This window comes from Bombina bombina, chromosome 5 (genome assembly GCF_027579735.1).
Source record: "Bombina bombina isolate aBomBom1 chromosome 5, aBomBom1.pri, whole genome shotgun sequence".
Lineage (NCBI taxonomy): Eukaryota > Metazoa > Chordata > Amphibia > Anura > Bombinatoridae > Bombina > Bombina bombina.
In genome coordinates, this window is record NC_069503.1 from 239031208 (window position 1) to 239046517 (window position 15310).

The following is a 15310-nucleotide window of genomic DNA, read 5'->3' on the forward strand; positions in this document are numbered from 1 at the left end:
CCAACCCTAAATTCAATTGCGCGTTTACTCTGAACCTGTAATACGTGCGCTACTTCTGATGCGCGCAAACAGCTGTGATAAACCCAATATCACTCACACACAAAAATTAGTGCACCACTCGTAATATAGCCCAAACAGGTGCTTTTTAAAGTATTACTCAATTTATTCATATGTCCAGTAGATGGCGACATATGCATATAGCATATATAGCAAGCAGTGACGCTGTTTCAGATGCAGCTTTTTTTGTTGATAAATAGCAATGCATTGAGGTTTTTAGTTACTACAGGACCACCCTACTCAAGAAGAGAGACACACAAGGGACCTGTGTGATTCTGGAACTCTAAGCGGAGGACCACACAGCTAAACCCAGGGCACTTCTGTGGGATTAAGTGTGAACACCGAGTGACTGTGCTGACATGCATGCTTTTTTTTTTTTAGCAATTCTGTAAGTGCAATGATTTGTGTGTTTTTAATCAGAGATACACTGTCTCTCTGTATCTTGATAGATTTGACTGTAAACTTTTGAGCACAGGATAAAGCCGAATTGCCTGAATTACAGAAGCTCTCTGAATTAAAAAGATTGATTTCAAAAGCAAAGAATACATCAGGATGGTATCCTGATGTATTTTTTGCATGGTCATGATACTTTTTCAATATTTTAAGTTTTTTTTTTATAGCCCTTTAAAATAAATAACCTTATTAAATTATTATTTTTTTTTTCAATATCAAATAATATATAACTAACTGTTTATTTTGCATAGTTCAGGCTAATTAAGGAGAGAACAGCAGATATAGGGTACCCTGCAACATTACCTAAATATTTTCCTGTGGCACTGGATATTTTTAGGAAATATATTATTACTTGTGTGTTTAATATCTATAAATATGCCCTTAAGGCTGCTAAAATATTGATCTATGGGCGTGGCACTCGTGTAATAGGAAGTTGGCTCTCACTGAGTTCAATCAACAACTGCATAGCATTAGGCAATTCTTTTCTATGTCCAGTAGATGGTGATATTTACATAAAGTAAATATGGAAGGATATGATGCTGTTTAGGACACAGCATTTTCTCTTTATCTAGTCAACGCGATGGAAGAAACGTATTGAGGTAATAGGTCACTAAAGGACCACCATACCAAGGAAGTTGCTGGAGAGATGTGTAGGAGACTGGATTGTTTGGAATTATAAACAGAGGACCACACAGCACATTTCGGACCCACTACCAGGTAGGGTTGCCCTTATTTTTATGGTGCAGATCAAAGTTGAAAATAAAGTTTAAATATAGAAATAAAGATGCTTTTGTGGCAAAACGTCTAAGTGTATTGGAATCTAACTGTAAAAAATGATCATTTAAAATCATTTCTAGCAGATTTATACTGTATAAATATTTATGCAAATTTATCATGATGAGCATGTCCGGTATTTTTGTTTCCAGAAAATGTTGCAACCCTAGCACCAAGGCACCATTTGTTTGGACTAAGTGTGGACCCCAAGTGCCTTTGCTGACATGCATGCATTTTTAGCCACACTGTAAGTGCATTGATTTGCATGCTTTATTTTTAATTCATTTTTAAAATGTATTGAATCAGAGGTGCGCTGTCTTCTTGATTTCTTTTTTTTTTTATTGGCTGGTCACTTTTGGGCAACAAGACAAAACAGAATTGACTGGGCAATTCCACACTCAGAATGGAGATGATTGTAAATATATTGAAGAGAGTGGCACTTATCCATATAATATTTATATACTTTAAGGATTATTCTTCAACCCATTAGAGGTATGCAAATAATTAGCTAGTCCTCTGGCAACGTGCCACCCCGGAACAGCCTCTTCGTACAAATTGTGCTTTCACAGAGAAGAACTTTCCTGAAGTATACAGGTCAGTCCAGGCCAAAAATACCAGGCAATCCATCTCTGATGAAGGAGCATGGCAACTTTAGATGATTGTTTCGGCCTTCTTTGGGCCTTGTAAGTGAGGTGCAGCCATATCCCTTTAGACACATTGGGCAGGGAGTCCATGTCTTTTAGGTAGACCCCTATATATATATATATATATATATATAGTGACCTAGAAGCACACTCACTTTCATCCACCCACCCTACTGCCAGGGTGCTTGCTAATTAATATGTATACATCAATTTAGGATTAGACTGGCAAGTGCTAGCCTTTGTAAATGTAGATAGCTAGATAGATATATCTATCTATCTTCTATCGATCCGATATACCTGGCACAAGTATTTACTCTCCTAAAATAATATAACCACTAGGGTTGCCACCTCAGCCATGTTTTCCTGGACACTAATGAGTTACACATGCTGCAGGGTATGCAGGGAGGAATATGTATTGTGTTTCTTGACAGCTCTATTTATATGCACGATTCATATTCTTCCCTGCACACCCTGCAGCATGTGTAACTTATAAGTGTCCAGGAAAACATGGCTGAGGTGGCAACCCTAATAACCACATTGAAATTAATAATTAATGACTACAAGAAGGGCCTGTAATCATTTAATTTAAAGGATCATTAAATACAGTAGAACTACATAATCAACATATGAGTAATAAAAATACAATTTAATAGTTTTTTTTTTTTTATTTGTTTTTTTTTTTTAAATAAACAGTAGATTTTTATTTTTCTGTCATATTTCAGACTCCCTTTATTCTCCTGTTTCTTGTTGTATGTGACAGCGGTCAGCCAGTCTCAGATTCCATAAATGTATGAACTGTACACACTTGCACATGCTCAGTATAAGTTGGTGCCTCAGAGTGTGCACACAAAAAGACTGTGCACAATGTGATACCTCAAGTCAATTGGAAATATTTTTTATTTAAATACTCTGGGCTAGATTACAAGTGAGGCCCAAATGGTTTTACGCTAGCGTAATCATGTTTTTGCAAGCCATTTATGCTTCAATCCTTACAGCGATCTCAGAGCTGTGGTTAACTGTTTTCCGAAACAAAAACGTTGCACAAAAAAGTTATAGTTACGTTCATATTAACACTGCCTAATAAGAATTATTTAAACAAATATTGCACACAAAAGTTATAAGGGCTCAAAGATATGAGATCTCGAGTGTTAGAAAAAAAGAATCAGGCAAATGGCTTTAAAATTGAGACACATACATATACATTGCTAAAGATGTATTTGTATGTGTATGTGTATATATATATATATATATATATATATATGTGTTTGTGTGTGTGTTTATATGTGTACATATATAATAATGTATTTATATGTTTATATATGTATTTACAGTCATATATATATACATATTAAAACATTAATATATACTGTATGTACACATATATAAATATATATATATAAGTGCATTATAGCCATTTCCAGTTAAAGGGATAGTCTAGTCAAAAATAAACTTTTGTGATTCAGATAAAGCATGTAATTTTAGACAACTTTCTAATTTACTTCTTTTATCAATTTTTCTTGGTTCTCTTGCGGCTAGATTTAGAGTTGGGCGGTAGCCGTCAAAACCAGCGTTAGAGGCTCCTAACGCTGGTTTTTACCGCCCTCTGGTATTTGGAGTCAGTCAGGAAAGGGTCTAACGCTCACTTTCCAGCCGCGACTTTTCCATACCGCAGATCCCCTTACGTCAATTGCGTATCCTATCTTTTCAATGGGATCTTTCTAACGCCGGTATTTAGAGTTGTGGCTGAAGTGAGCGTTAGAAATCTAACAACAAAACTCCAGCCGCAGAAAAAAACCAGTAGTTAAGAGCTTTCTGGGCTAACGCCGGTTTATAAAGCCCTTAACTACTGTGCTCTAAAGTACACTAACACCCATAAACTACCTATGTACCCCTAAACCGAGGTCCTCCCACATCGCCTCCACTAATTTTTTAACCCCTAATCTGCCGTCCGCACGCCGCCGCAAGGTACGTTATACTTATGTACCCCTAATCTGCTGCCCCTAACACCACCGACCCCTATATTATATTTATTAACCCCTAATCTGCCCCCCTCAACGTCGCCTCCACTTGCCTACACTTATTAACCCCTAATCTGCCGACCGGACCGCACCGCTATTATAATAAAGTTATTAACCCCTAATCCGCCTCACTCCCGCCTCAATAACCCTATAATAAATAGTATTAACCCCTAATCTGCCCTCCCTAACATCGCCGACACCTAACTTCAAGCATTAACCCCTAATCTGCCGACCGGAGCTCACCGCTATTCTAATAAATTTTTTAACCCCTAAAGCTAATTCTAACCCTAACCCTAACACCCCCTAACTTAAATATAATTTAAATCTAACTAAATAAATTAACTATTATTAAATAAATTATTCCTATTTAAAGCTAAATACTTACCTGTAAAATAAACCCTAATATAGCTACAATATAAATTATAATTATATTGTAGCTATTTTAGGATTTATATTTATTTTAAAGGTAACTTTGTAATTATTTTAACCAGGTACAATAGCTATTAAATAGTTAATAACTATTTAATAGTTACCTAGTTAAAATAATTACAAAATTACCTGTAAAATAAATCCTAACCTAAGTTACAATTAAACCTAACACTACACTATCAATAAATTAATTAAATAAAATACCTCCAATTACCTACAATTAAACCTAACACTACACTATCAATAAATTAATTAAATACAATACCTACAAATAAATACATTTAAATAAACTAACTAAAGTACAAAAAATAAAAAAGAACTAAGTTACAAAAAATAAAAAAATATTTACAAACATAAGAAAAATATTACAACAATTTTAAACTAATTACACCTACTCTAAGCCCCCTAATAAAATAACAAAGCCCCACAAAATAAAAAAATGCCCTACCCTATTCTAAATTAAAAAAGTTCAAAGCTCTTTTACCTTACCAGCCCTTAAAAGGACCTTTTGTGGGGCATGCCCCAAAGAATTCAGCTCTTTTGCCTGTAAAAAAAACCACATACAATACCCCCCCAACATTAAAACCCACCACCCACATACCCCTAATCTAACCCAAACCCCCCTTAAATAAACCTAAAACTAAGCCCCTGAAGATCTTCCTACCTTATCTTCACCTCGCCGGGTATCACACCGATCCGTCCTGGCTCCGAAATCTTCATCCAAGCCCAAGCGGGGGCTGGCGATCCATAATCCGGCGGCTGAAGAGGTCCAGAAGAGGCTCCAAAGTCTTCATCCTATCCGGGAAGAAGAGGCGATCCGGACCGGCAACCATCTTGATCCAAGCGGGATCTTCTATCTTCATCCGATGAGGAACGGCTCCATCGTGAAGACCTCCAGCGCGGATCAATCTTCTTCTTCCGACGTCCAACTGAAGAATGAAGGTTCCTTTAAGGGACGTCATCCAAGATGGTGTCCCTCGAATTCCGATTGGCTGATAGGATTCTATCAGCCAATCGGAATTAAGGTAGGAAAATTCTGATTGGCTGATGGAATCAGCCAATCAGAATCAAGTTAAATCCGATTGGCTGATCAAATCAGCCAATCAGATTGAGCTTGCATTCTATTGGCTGATCGGAACACCCAATAGAATGCGAGCTCAATCTGATTGGCTGATTGGATCAGCCAATCGGATTTAACTTGATTCTAATTGGCTGATTCCATCAGCCAATCAGAATTTTCCTACCTTAATTCCGATTGGTTGATAGAATCCTATCAGCCAATAGGAATTCGAGGGACGCCATCTTGGATGACGTCCCTTAAAGGAACCTTCATTCTTCAGTTGGACGTCAGAAGAAGATGATTGATCCGCGCTGGAGGTCTTCACGATGGAGCCGTTCCTCATCGGATGAAGATAGAAGATGCCGCTTGGATCAAGATGGTTGCCGGTCTGGATCGCCTCTTCTTGCCGGATAGGATGAAGACTTTGGAGCCTCTTCTGGACCTCTTCAGCCGCCGGATTATGGATCGCCAGCCCCCGCTTGGGCTTGGATGAAGATTTCGGAGCCAGGACGGATCGGTGTGATACCCGGCGAGGTGAAGATAAGGTAGGAAGATCTTCAGGGGCTTAGTGTTAGGTTTATTTATATTTAAATATTTTTTATTGGTTACGTAATTCTTGTTTACTTAAAATACAAAAATTGATCAGCCATTTCTCCAGAAACATAAACATTAAGATAACAAGAGATGACAAACTTAATATACCCAAACAGCATTCTCCTCCACCCTCCTCTGCATCCCAATACATTTCATAGACTCAGAAAGACCTATCTTTGCGTGTAGAGGGTTCTGGGATACTACATCAGTATCCAAAGATGTCCAAGGTGTTGCTCTGTATCTTGGAGATTGACCCAGATGGATTGTTACAGAGTTATCATCACGTAAGTCTGTTTCTCAATAATAGAACAGTAAAAAAACAAGGGTGACAATTTCTTAACTCTCGTAATGAACAAGTAAACATTTAGATTAAGGTAAGTAGTTGTCCTTAAGACTCCTTTCAAATAAAACAGTTTCAGAAAGGGAAGAAAAAAGGGGAGGGGGGAAAAAAGGGGGGGGAGAGGGAAGAGAGTAGAGAAGGGGGAGATAGTGTCCCCGCTCCCAGCGATCCTCCAAGGCCTACAAGAAGCGTTCAGACCTAGTTTCTAGGGGTCAAGTCGGCCTGCGCGTTCTCCTCTGTGGAGTGTGCATTGCTAATCCAGTAGTACCATATCTTCTGAAAAGAGGCCCTATTATTTAACGTGTCTGTTGCGTATTCATACATAGTATAGGTGTGGCATATTTTATTGTATATTTCTAACCATGGGGGTGACCCTATCTTCCAGTATTTTGCAATGCAAACTCTTGTCACTGTGCACAGAATTCTGATGAATGTATTGATATATCTATGGAATCTGTCTATGTGTTCGTGTAGTAATGCTTGTTGGATAGTGAGTGTAACCTCCTCCTCCAGCTTTTGGCTAATAAGGGCAGAGAGTTTTTGCCATGTCCCCTGTATTTCCCTACATTCCCACCACAGGTGTTTGTAGGATCCCAATTCCCCGCACCCTCTGTAACATAAGTTGCTGCCATTTGGCTGTATATGGGCTGTTCTCATTGGGGTTAGGTACCATCTAAATAGGGTCTTTGTGACATTTTCCTTTAGATCCATACTAATTAATCCCTTATCAGCTACTTGGAATAGTTCCTCCCATTCGTGTACTTCTTTACTTATGTTCAAGTCTTCCTCCCATTTTACCATTATCATGGATTTAGCTCTGTTTGGGGGCGTCTGCAGTGTTATGTATATTTTAGAGATATTGTGTTTGGTCCTTGTAGGATTTGTGCTATAGGTTTCTAACACCGTAGATTGTCCCTTTTTTGAATTTTTCAGGAATAAGTGCAAGGAGGAGTTTAACTGAAGATATAGGTACCAGTGGAGCTTTATAGGAATCAGTTTTGTCTGTAACTGGGTAAAAGGAAGCAACTGTCCCCCCTGTATCACATCCGCTACTCTGTAGAGCCCCTTGTTTTCCCATTTGGCCACTAGTCTGCGGGAGTCTCCTGATAAGAGGCATCTAATTGGTGTCATTAGAGAAAATTCTGGGAACAAGTCTGTTCTTTTAAGTGTTTGTGACCAAGTCTTTATGGTCAGGTCCGTGGTGTATGTTTTAGTATATGTCTTAGTTGGGTGAGTAGTTTGTGCGTCCCATAGAATCGAGTCTCTGTCCTCCCACCCCCCTAGTTCCATCTCCAAGAATACCCAGGTGGCCTCTTCTGACCTTCTCAGGAGGCAGGAGTCTTGGGCTAGCCTGGCGGCTTTATAGTATTCCAAGAGATCTGGAGCTCCCACTCCCCCCGCCGCTCTACTCTTACAAACCACCTGTTTTGCTATTCTGGCCGATTTTGGCCCTCTTATAAAAGCTAGTATTTCAGCCTGTATTTTAACAAAATCTGTTTTGATCAATTTAATGGGGAGGGCCCGAAAGAGGTATAATATACGTGGGAGTATGCTCATTTTGATCAGCGCTACTCTTCCCATCCAGGAAAAGCCACACCTCCGCCATCCCGAAAGGTCTTTTCTAAATTGGTTAAGGAGTGGAGTATAGTTGTATTTATACAACTGTTGCATCTGAACCGGAAGATTGATACCTAGGTATCTTATTGTTTTGGGAGCCCACCGAAACTCGAAGTTGAGTTCTATTATTTTCCGTGTGTGTGGGGGAATGGCCACCGGGAGGAGCTCGCTTTTTTCCACATTTATTTTATAACCTGATATATTTGAGAATTCACTTAGTAACAAATGTAGATTAGGAAGCGATATGAGCGGTTTAGTAATTGTGAGCAAGATGTCGTCCGCAAATAAAGAGATTTTGTATTCAGAGTGGGCTGTTCGAACTCCCGATATGTCCGGGTGTGTCCGAATTTTGGCCGCCAGCGGTTCAATACAGTGGACAAACAACAGGGGCGACAAAGGGCACCCCTGTCTCGTCCCGTTCAGTATGGGGAAAGAGTTGGACCTATACCCCCCTGAAGTTACTTGGGCCTGTGGGTTGGAGTATATAGCCCGCAGAGCGGACAGAAAGGTGTCACCGAAACCCATCTCCTCCATGACTGCAAACATATATTTCCAGTCTATTCTATCAAACGCCTTCTCCGCGTCCAGTGATAGGATCAGAGAAGGCGTCTGTATTTTTTCTAGGTGCTGAACTAAATTAATCACTCGTCTGATGTTATCTGGGGCTTCTCTATGCTGTATAAACCCCACTTGGTCAGGGTGGATTATAGATGGCATGATTGGTTTGAGGCGGTTGGCTAAGATTTTTGTAAAGATCTTAAGATCCTGGTTAATTAAGGATATAGGACGATAGTTTCTGCATTTTTTGTGGTCCTTATCTGGTTTGGGAATAACTACTATTTTTGCATCTAACAACTCCCGGGGCATGGGGTTACCCTCCAGAATGAAATTACAAAACTTGGTTAAGTGGGGAACGAGTGTGCTTTTGAAAAGTTTATAATATTCTCCTGGGAAACCATCGGGGCCTGCTGCTTTCCCCGGTTTCAAATCTTTAATGGCTCCTAGGATCTCTACAGGAGTTATCTGGGCATCAAGGGCGTCTCTCTGTTGCGATGTCAGTCTGCAGTCATTTAAGAATTTTCCTGTTTGGGTCATTGTCTCCGTGTTATGAGTCACCTTTTCCCCGTCATAGAGTTTGCCATAAAAATTTGCAAAGGTATCAACTATCTCCTTGGAATGGCCACTTGACCACTTGCTCACTTAAATTAATGGACTTAATATGTGAGTTTAAGAGGAAATCATTGGATGAACTAGCAACCAAAATAAAGGAAATCCAAAGGGAACTCAACAACAGAAGCAAAGAGGCAAGCTATATTAAGTTTGATACGACACTACAACAAGTCATAGCGGAGGCTAAAACCTTACTTCTAGAAGTGAAACACAATAAATACCTGCGGGATCAATCAGATTATGATTTGAATCGGGTATATATTTGGAACAAGAGGGATAGGTACCTTTTGAAAAAGGATCATAATAAAAATTCTTACTTTCCAAACCAACAGAGGGGAAGGAATAAGCAAAGGCGAAACAGAGGAAGAAGGGTCAATTTCTATGAGAGTGAGGGGGAGTCATATGACGAGGGTTCTGGATCTGGTGGGGAAGAGCTACCACCAAAAGAACAGGCAACAAGACCCAAAGAGAGCACAATAGCAACGGTGCTCCCACCCCCTATACTCAAGACCCAGACAGTCCAGTCACATTCACACTACAGAGAAGAACAAGAATGTGTAGGAGCGACCTCAAGGGATACCAGAGAGACGGAAAATGCCCAATTGGAACAGGTTTTTCGGGCCCCCCAAAGAACACCAGACGGGGGGGGGAGGAGAAAGAATGGAACCAAGCGTCCAGTTCAAAGATCAGAGGAGATACCCCCAGAGAAAGGGCCGACGAAGGGGCAACTACAGAATGTTCTGAATCTGTCAGACCAGGTACTTAATAAGTACGAACTAGAGGTACTCAGTCTGGGACTATCATTCACACCAGATGTGGACTTTGATCTGTTTAGAACTTTGCTTGATGTGAACAAGTTGATAAGGAAGTTAACATTAAAAAAGTTCTACCACTCCCAACAGGCTGGAGTTTGTGAGAGTCCCGAATCCATTCCTATGTATAGGCCTCTGGAAATCAGGGGGGATGGGGATGGTGGGGACCTTGAGTTTCAGGAGTATTGTGATATTAGAGCCCTGGAAACATTGGGGGCAACAGGGGGTGATCACACTACTGGGATGTCAATTCGAGCACCATCCTTCAAATGTAAGTCAACTTTTTATCCCCTACATAATAGGGGATCAATTCTTGAGAAATTCCAGCAAAGGGTAGAGCAAGACCTCACCAGGTTATATTATAGCTCTACAAGAGGTCAAAAACGAAACATTTCTGTTAACCACAAGAAAGCGTTGGATAGCTTGGCTAACAATGCTAGTATTGTGGTGAGGGCCGCCGATAAGGGGGGTACTATAGTAGTACTTAGTACAGAGGAGTTCAAGGATGAGGCTTATAGACAATTGAGTAATCAGGATGATTATGCCACTCTGGCAGGTGACCCTACAAGGCTCTATCGGCGGCAGTTGGCCTCCCTTGTAGATAATGGAGTAGAGATGGGCATTATTGATGACAACACAAGGGATTACCTGATGGTGTCCAACCCAGCAATACCTACCTTCAATCACTTGCCCAAAGTACACAAGTCTGTCCAGAATGTGCAGGGGGGGCCAATTGTAAGTGGAATTGGCTCCCTCCTGGAGCACCTGTCAGAGTGGCTTGATCAGGTGCTGCAACCAATGGTGAGCTCACTTTGGAGCTTCCTTTCAGACACTAAGCATGTCCTTAATCTCCTCTCACGTGTGAAGTGGGCTGAAGATTTCTTATGGGTCACAGCTGACGTAAGGTCACTCTATACCTCCATTCCACATGAGAGGGGATTGGAGGCCATTCGCTTCTTTATGGAAAGATACTGGGGGTCAGACTCTGCCTTTGTGGACTATGTAGTAGAGGTAACATATTTTTTATTGAGCCACAATTATTTTGAATTTGGGGGGGATTTCTTTCTCCAAAGGCGTGGGACAGCGATGGGGGCGAAGTTTGCCCCCTCATATGCCAACCTGTTCATGGGTTGGTGGGAGCTGTCCCACGTCTTTGGAGATGGCAATCCCCACAAAGGATGTATTATTTGGTATGGCCGTTTTATAGATGACCTCTTGTTCATATGGAGGGGCAATAGGTCTGACCTACAGATCTTTCTGGACAGCCTTGATGATGACGCCATGGGAATCCACTTTACCCATGAAGTACAGAGCAGGAGTATCAACTTTCTAGATGTAACATTGGTAGGTGAGCCAGGACAGACAATAGCCTCAGAAACCTATCGGAAGCCAATCTCGGGAAATTCCCTTCTACATGCGAAAAGTTATCACCCGCAAGGAGTATTCAAGGGGGTTGCAAAGGGACAGTTCATCCGCCTGAAGAGAAACTGCAGCGATGCAGCAGTTTACAATAAACAGGCGGATGACCTAGAGAGAAGGCTTAGGGAGAGAGGCTATAAGAATTCGGTCATTTCTAAGGCTAGGAATATTGTAGAGAGTATACCTAGGGACAAACTCCTTGGACCATCTAGAGCTTCAAGGGAAAGACTGAGTCCACAACAGAGGACAGATGACAAGATCATTTTCCTAACAGAATACTCTAAACAATATGATGATATTTGTCAAATCATCAAAAGAAACTTCTGCATGCTGTCTGCTGATGACAGATTGAAGGAGGTAGTAGAGAGAGGCTTGAGAGTATCCTACAAGAAGAATAAAACCATAGGCAACCTAATAGCACCCACTAGGTTGAAAACACAAGGCCAAAATGTGTCATCATGGTTGAGCTGTAAGGGCACTTTCCGCTGCCACCATCGAACTTGTGTGGCATGCGAGAAAGTGACAACAGGAAATCAGTTCAATTCACTAACAACTGGCCAAGTATTTGGAATAGACACATGTCTAAACTGTAGATCTACCTATGTGATATATGTCATTAGCTGTAGGAATTGTTCCCTTCAATATGTGGGTCTCACGACCAGGGAAGCTAGGGTCCGAATAAAAGAACATCTAGCAGATATTAGGGCGGGAGTATTATCCACCCCTCTGGTACAACATTTTGCAGGTATACATGCTAAAGATACCTCTAACTTCTCTTGGACCATCATAGAAAAGGTCCCCCCACTGAAGAGAGGACAAGATAGGGACCGAAGGCTGGGGGAGAGAGAAGTATTTTGGATTTTCAAACTCAGGACAAGAGTTCCTGAAGGTCTTAATTCTGAATATGACCTAATAAACTTTTGGTGAGAATATATTCTCCCTTGTTGTTACTTATTTCTCTCCCAGCCCAAGGTCCTGCTTACCTCTTTATGCCTCTTTATCCAAAACCGAGTAAGTAACATCTTGGGTTTGCTTTATGTAAGTGGAACTATAGCCTACTGCCCACGTATTTTCACCATCCTCTTGACCCCCTGTTCCCGAAAAACCTCCATTAGCAAGGTTATCTAGACCACAATTGTTATTGATGTAATATCTACTATTTGTAAATGGATACATGTTTACACTGGAATAACCAGAATTTTACCTTCCCTTCTAGGAACTTTATCTAGGACTGATTAGTGTTGTTTCCAATCTGTGCATTCAAAATATTTAGAATTTAGAATTCAATAACTTTATTTTATGATAATCTGCATAATGTCTTTTATAACATGTCTCATATAATTTTCTATATTATGTTTCAGAGTGTATGGAAACAGAAGTTCTACTTTATATCAAAGAGAAATGATGAACTGCATATTACCTATGAAACACATGACATAGTTAGATTACAAACCTTCATCTGTATTTTCCTGCATTTGGTCACCCTTACCTAGATAGTTGAAATAACTCGGATAAATTGGTGCCCCTTTAATTTATGCAGCTATGATTAGCTTGTTAGTTTGTTTGTTTATCAGATTATCATATAACACTTTAGGAGTTTCAATGTAAACACTGGTAGTGATTTTCTGTGTATCTACAGAACATCGTGATTGGTCTGTTGTTTACACCTAGCAACAGGGGGTGGGTCCCTAGTAACCAATAGGAAGCTGCCTACTAGTCTTTTTAAAGAGCACACACATATACTTTTAACCAGGTAATGAGTAAGGCAATCTGCTGAAACGCGTATACCTGTCCTTTTTGTAGTCTGCTTCCTAACAGTAGATTCTGTTCAGTCATGTATTAGCCCCGGGGAGTATGTTTTTTTCTCCCCTCACACTGTTTGTTTTTGGTTAGTTCAATACTAATCTTTGTATATTTGTTTCACTCATTTGCGTTGTAACATTGCAAGCCGTTTCAAATAAACCTTTTTGTTGCAACTCATTCACACCTGTGCTCCTCAATCACTTTCACATCAACTATCTCCTGGGGGTGGGAGGTCAGAGTTCCCTCTTCTGTTTCTATTGAGGGTATCGCTGATGCTCTACATCTCTCCCTAATCCTATGTGCCATAAATCTGTCTGGCTTGTTCGCATAGATAAAGTACTGTGATTTAAGTCGCTGCGCTGCCCTTGCCGCTTGTGTATTTAACAGTGTGGTTAGAGATTGTTTCCTATCTTGTAGGGCTCGTAGCGTCGCTGGGTTCTTGGTCAGTTTGTGCTGTCTCTCCAATACTTCGATATCTTTGTGTAATTGTGCTATGTGGGTTCTATATTTCTTGGTATTTTTAGCTTTGAGTTGGATCAATAGTCCCCTAATCACTGCTTTATGAGCAGCCCAGGAGTACATAGGGTTTGTGGTGGAGTCGGTGTTAATAGTCCAGAATTCAGTCATGGCACGGAGTATGTCATTATGATCTTGGTTGGCTCTTAGCAAGGTAGTGTCGTATGTCCAAGTCCTGGTTCTATTAATATCTCTTAATCCCTCTAGGTCAGCCGAAATTATGGAATGGTCCGACCACACACAGGCGTGTATACTCGAACTTCGTAACATGGGTTGCAATATCTGGCTTGTATAGATGTAGTCAAGTCTAGTGTAGGAGTCATGTGCAGCTGAATAAAAGGTAGTGTCTGTGGTTGTACCATATAGCGTGTTCCATGTGTCTCTAAGAGTGTGTGGTGCAAACGAGTCTTGTATGTCTTTGACAATGCGGTTGTGTCTGTGATGTTTAGGAGTCAATATTTTGATGCGTGGGGATTGAATAGGGGTCATGGTTATGTTAAAGTCTCCTGCTAATATAATCTTAGTTTGTGACCAATCTGTCAAGAGACGAGCCACGTTGGCAAAAAATGTGTGTTGGTTATCATTGGGGGCATATATGTTACACAGGGTGACCTCACTGTCCAGGATACATCCCTTCACTATTAAGTATCTGCCTTCAGGGTCGGCTAGTGTGCTGTCATGATGGAACCCCACCGAAGAGTGTATCAAGATAGACACTCCTCGAGTCTTCTTGGGTGCTGTGGCGTGGTAGTGTGTGGTGAATTGCTTTGTCCAATATTTCGGGGGGCTATCTCTAGGAAAGTGTGTTTCTTGCAGAAACACTATATTGGCGTTCAGTGCCGTATTTTGATTCATTGCCATCCTCCGTTTAATGTCAGTGTTGAGACCCCGAACGTTGTGAGAAATCAGTCTAATTCTATTATTCATAGGTGTTTGTGTGGGTTTGCGTATACGTGAGTGATGGTTTATGCAAATACATGTGGCCTAGATAGTGAATTATCTTACCCCAGGACATCTGTTCCGCTGTGGTGGATTGTAGTTTATGAGTCTCTATTTCGGAGGGATCGCTGAGAGGGGGAAAAAGAAGAGTAAAGAATAAATAACAACAAATCAAACATTCAACATTCAATTGGTCCCCAACAGTGGGACAACTTAACAGTGCCCGAAGGCATCTTGAAGGTTGTGTGATATTCACTCAACCTTAGGTATTGGGGGGCATCTGCCCGTTTCTCTGAAATATTAGCAGGGCAAGAATAATCGCAGAGTGCGACTACCTCCTAACCAACTAGGGTAAGTGATGGTAATATTAATATCTGTCCATGACATGATGTTAAACCTATGTAGTTCAGATAGTTGATGGTGATCAGTTCCCTAGCATGGTTAATGGCACTTAAGCGTTGAAGTCTCATATCTATGAAGGATCTTTGTGGTTTCCACCTTTCCCCAAGTCTCTTGTTGTATGAGAGGAAACCCAAGAAAAAGAAAGGAGGGAGTTCACGATATCTTGTCTCTGAGTTCATTGGTTTTTTGCCTCTTGTTGTTGGCCTTCTGCCAGGTCAATTGGGTATTAGAGCTCACTGAGGGTTCCTTCCGTGGTGGTGGTG

At 40.7% G+C, this 15310-nt stretch overlaps 1 protein-coding gene across 2 annotated transcripts in view; it reads left to right on the plus strand.

The window, feature by feature from the left end:
- The first annotated feature begins 276 nt into the window (after positions 1-276).
- The window catches only part of LOC128660201 (patched domain-containing protein 3), a 144883-nt gene continuing 129849 nt past the window's right edge, over positions 277-15310 (plus strand). The window contains exon 1 of one of the 2 annotated variants that reach the window (XM_053713902.1): positions 277-445. The gene's annotated coding sequence lies outside the window, so the exon portion shown is untranslated. The other variant, XM_053713901.1, reaches the window with a different exon arrangement.